This window comes from Micropterus salmoides, unplaced genomic scaffold (assembly GCF_014851395.1).
Source record: "Micropterus salmoides isolate LMB-PRFRI ecotype aquatic unplaced genomic scaffold, ASM1485139v1 Ms_hic_scaffold_1017, whole genome shotgun sequence".
NCBI classification, from domain to species: domain Eukaryota; kingdom Metazoa; phylum Chordata; class Actinopteri; order Centrarchiformes; family Centrarchidae; genus Micropterus; species Micropterus salmoides.
Window position 1 is genome coordinate 7048 of NW_024040061.1, and position 5077 is coordinate 12124.

The 5077-nt window shown below is 44.7% G+C and overlaps 1 long non-coding RNA gene across 1 annotated transcript; it reads right to left on the reverse strand.

Annotated features, from left to right (window-relative positions):
- Positions 1 to 389: 389 nt before the first annotated feature.
- LOC119896734 lies at positions 390 to 857 on the reverse strand. Its single transcript, XR_005443277.1, has 2 exons — positions 669 to 857; positions 390 to 575 (listed from the first exon to the last, which is right to left on the reverse strand). It is a non-coding gene; the product is annotated as an uncharacterized LOC119896734 (long non-coding RNA).
- Positions 858 to 5077: the final 4220 nt, after the last annotated feature.

Below are 5077 nucleotides of genomic sequence, written 5' to 3' on the forward strand. Positions count from 1 at the left end.
CCATAGCAGAGAGAATTGTTATACTATTCAAAGTAGTTGTAGGATAAATGACGTTGGTTGGACAGTAAAGTTTTTCTTTTTACTGCAAGTGTTGGTGGAGTTCTGACCTGTCAAGACTTTTTCCTTCTCCGTGCACCGTGGAAGAAGGTGACGTGCCAGAAATCTCTCATATATAGTTCAACACAGTGGGGGAGGCCCTGTAGCGTCAGCTTTTGACGGTAAAGGCAGGTATAAGATATTTAACAGAAAAGACTGAGTAAGGCAGTGGATGGAGGGCTGGAACCCAGACTTTGAACCAGGAGACCAGGGTTCAACATTAAATATTTTTATTTAAACAAACAATAAAACATGATCTTTTCCTGACCTTAACCGAGTAGTTTTGACCAAACTGCAACATTTCCCATCTTTAATAACTGTTACGGGTGTACGTAAAAGCTGGACCCAAAAGCATGACAGAGCCGGTTCACTGTTCACAATTCAAAGGGAGTTTATAGAGGAATAAACAGTTCAAAGGGGGGCGAGGGAGGGATGGTTGGACTGAAGCGGTGAGGGTGAAGCAGGCAGATCCGGGCGGTCTGTGAGAACGAGGGAGAATTCACAAGGATTAGTAGAAGAAAAAACAGGCTTACTACGAGTAGCAGGCCAAGGTTTGTACCACTGATTCTTACAGATACACAGACAATCTGGCAAATACTGGTGTGCTGGACCGGCTAGATAACAGACGGTTGATTGGGAACGAGGTGCAGGTGTGTAGAGACAGCGTGCAGGAGCCCAGCACGAGAGCCACGCCCACCTGCAATTAAAGCAGACTCATAAGGGAAAACAGACAGACAGACATAAAAGGGTGGGAAACAGCAGAGAACAAAAGGAAAACAGAGGAGAGCGACCACTGGATATAACAATAACGTGCTGTTTCGAAATGGCGATGTTTGGAAACGCTAGAGTTTTACTTTGAAAGTCTACCCGGACGTTGCATATTTGTTGTTGCTAACTTGACCGCGGAGACTACACGTCCAAAAAGCGACGCTGAAGGGCCTTGACCAAGCGTCAAATATGTGACGAGTCGGAGGTGAGAATGTTTACACATACAAGGAATTTGCTTTGGTGATAAGGTGCTACACGCAGACAGACATACACAGATGTATGTGCGGACGTAACCAGGAAGCTTCCTTTATCCTTGTTTCCTTACTAGGAAGCTTTCACCTTTCACAACGATGCTGGCGCAGAACTACGGCTTGAACCTTTCAGAAATATTCTGAATGTATACGGGAAACAGAAAAATAACCCTGCACCGCTGGACTGAGCTGAGTGTACCTGCAGGACATCAGATCAGCTGTAACCAATCACAACTGGAGGATTCAGAGTGTCCTCCACGCCGGGTTAAAGGTTGCCTCATTTGAAAAATCTTCCGCATATTTCCTCCTGTAGTATTTACTAATTAGCGGATTCTTCTTCTTCTTCTTATGCTGCCTGCCAGTTTGAGTTTTTTCACTTTGCAGTATCGACTCCCAACTCCAGCGCTTCAGAACCGAAATTGGACTTATTATTGGACTTACCTTCAGCTATTAATTAGAACTGTAATTTCTGTAATTATTTCCCACCTGCAGCTCTTGTGTCAGCCCCAGCTGTCTGCGGAGGAGAGCGTCTCTGTGAATAGACCTTCCCCGTGCGCTGATGAGCCGAAACATCCGACGTGAGAAAAGAGCAGGTGTCAATAATAACATTAATGATCGCTCCGTTCCTTTTAGACAAAATAAATCAGAAGCAGCCTATTCACTGTGCTTTCCCTTTAAGAAGTAAAAGATTTAAGGGACTAGATAGAATGATATAAATCTTTCTCCATATCTTCTTTATTCACCTTCTTTCCTCGCTGTGAGGACTTTGTCCCATTACCTGCTCCTACAGTGCCAAATGATTGACTCCCTCTGTTTATCCACTTTAATCTGCCAGGCCTGCTGAATCAATGTTAATGTGTTTTATGAAATGTTAACTCGCTGCAAAAGCTGCTCTTCCTGATTAAATATTGACAGAGAGGCATCATGCTTTGGTGGGTTTCTGAATGCATCGATCTCACCTGAGCCTTGTACCTGCGCCAAATCCCAACAGAACAGTTATAATGTTGGTAATGAGGCTTTTCCTACTTCCAGCTTCTGACCGTCAACAAACAAAATAATATTTTCCCACCTTGTGTTTCATTAGTGGTGCAACGGATCACAAAACTCACAGTTTGGATGATATCGTGGTTTTGAGTCACGGATCGGATCATTTCATAGATCAGCAAAAAGAAAAAGTTAGGATTTAAAGTACTTTTAAAATTGGCTCTGATGTAGTCCCGCCCACAGCACTACCTGATTGGTTACACGTTCCGGCCTAAAACACTGAAGGCTGCTGTGAGCAGAGAGACCAAACGGCAACAGTGAGCGAGCGGAGCGATGCGTCAAAGGGAAACTACAAATATTACTGAAGCTGCAATGAACATCACAACCTTATTGTCTATTTGAACGATGTCCCTACAGACTACAGGGTTTCACAGCCAAGGCTTTTAAATTAGTCGCTCTCCCCTAACCGTCACTGCGCTTTAGAGTTAAACATAGCATGCATCTGTCTTTTCTGTCTTTTCACCTGCATCATGTTTTACATTATTTCTTAAAAAAATAAAACTGTTTATCACACTAAGATGTTTGCAATAAATGCCCGCATGCCAAACTGAGGGGTCCGTTATAACACTTGTCTAACTTAAGGTTTATATTCTTTTTTTTGCTCCCACACTTTATTCTACCTTATTTCTGAAACCCGTGATAACTCCCTTTTTGGCCTTTCAGGGGCAACAGAACCAATTTCACATGTTGAGCTTAGCAAAAAGCTGCTCATTAGGACGTCCGGTGGTTACAGAGCAACATGATCATGTACTTGGTGCTGAGTTTGTGTGTGCCTGCGGAGAACGTAGTGTACTGTGGCTTTGTGAAGCTTTTTCTCTGAAAAACGATGATGAGAGCTCAGAGTGAAAGTTTTATATAATTAATAAGACTTTAAAAAATGCATCAGATCAGCAGGTAGAATATTTCTGCAGACTTTCAGCAGTGTTAGTTTTGTGTATCTGGACAGCCTTGCAAATGTTGATGGTTTAATTCCCGCTGCTCCCTGCTCTTTGCTCCCTGCCTCCTCCTCCGTCTGTGGTCACTCTGCATCAGTGGGCGAGCGAGATTACTGTGAAGTGCAGAGAGGGAGAGGTGGTGGAGGTGAAGATGTTGAACGGCAGTTTAACATCACATCAGTCTGTCCAGTGACAGCGGGAGAGACGGACGCCCAATCACATCTCAGAAGGAACCATTCGGGTGTTTTGGTGCAGCAGTTACTTTCCACCCACACCCGTCTGAAACGCTCCAAATTCTTCCTCTTCTCGAGGTTGCTCTCTCTCCTGTGAAGCTGCTGTGTTTCTGTGAATCCCAACTTGTCCATTTCCAATGAGGGTCAGCTGTGAGGGAGGAGGATGAGAGGAGAGAGCAGCAGAGCTGTAATTTCGCAGCCTTCCCGAATGCATCTTAGGCTGCAGCCCTGTTTTCTTCTTCTCCTGCTGAGCGAGACGAAGAGTGGCGGCTTTAACCCTGTGTGGGAGGACGATGAGAGGAAGCACAGCTAATTATTTATCCATTCAGAGGCGAGAGGAACATGCGGCGGCCAGGCTGAATGTCCCCCAGGCCCCGCCTCCTCAGTCGCGGCCTCTGGGTTGCCACGGTAATGAAACTGGATTTGAGATCTCTGAAAACCCTCCCTTCGTCTTATGGTCCCTGCAGCTCAGCACACTCAGAGGTCAGAGGTCAAACACTGCAAATGTGAGCGACCCACCGAACCCATTACCCAGACTAATGTGTGTGTTTTTCTGCCAACCTGCAGAAACGGAGCGGCTCACCTCGACGCCGCTGCTCTCATTACAACAACAGAAACAGACAACAAGCACAGCCCCGAGGCTAAAGGTTAGCCTACACCGCCAACCTTCAGCACCCCCACCCTCTTGGATTGTTTGTCGTGATCAGATCATGGACTGAAATGAACATTGTTAGCTTCTCTCTGTGGCTGAAAAGTTGGACGAAAAAACTTTTCGTTTTTAGTTTTTTAGCAGAGACACGCCATGATGTCTCTGTGGATGACATCATCCTCTTTAACACGTAAAACTTCCATCTTTAAGTTCCCATGAAATGGAAAGCTATTTGCTTCTGCATATTTAAGTGTTTCCTGTAACAACACAACGCTAGGGAGGACTTGTCACAAATATCGATTGACGTTTTCAATAGTGCTGAATGTGTCACGTGAGTGAACGACAAAGGCCAGTTTCGTCCCGCCCTTTGTCAGTGGTTATTGAAAGTTTCTTTATGAGCTTGCTAGAATTATGAGTGGCATCTGTTATTGTAGGGAGGCCTCTGATTGGACAGACAGAAGAGTGAGACCTCAGTGTGAATAAATTATCTGTATTTATCCTTTGGTGTGTGTGTGAGGGAAAAGATTTAAGCTGTCCATCAAGAAACTCACCTCTGAACTGAATTCACTTGTGGTCTATGAGCAGGGCCGGCCCTGACAATGTTGGAGCCCTAGGGGGGATTTTTTATTGGTGCCCCCCCACCATGCCCAACCCTAGAAAGTCGACCTCAGGGGTTGGGTTCATCACTCCTCTTTCCACAGGGTTTGTTTTAAACGTTCAGCAGCCAAACTCACATTTTCAGCACGTGTAGATGAAAAGCCAAGTCAGTAATCATGGTCAGTAATGAATAAGTGGGGTCAGCTTACTTGTCTACCTCAACATCACAGCCTAGATTGGGAAAACAAACCTCCATAAACTGTGTGTCAACCCAGAGACTGTTTTCTTGCATTATAGAGGACATTTCTTGAAATGCAAAAGCATTTGTTTAGTTTCAGAGGTGGAGGGGACTCAAATGAAGAGCGGGTCCCTTTTAAGCATTGAAGACTTCATTTCCTACATTCAAATTGTATTTGCCAGAATTTCTTTATCTTTTTGATTTATGTTGATATCGGTCCAAAAATGTCTCATACCGCCAGAAATGGGGATGTCTTCACATCAGCT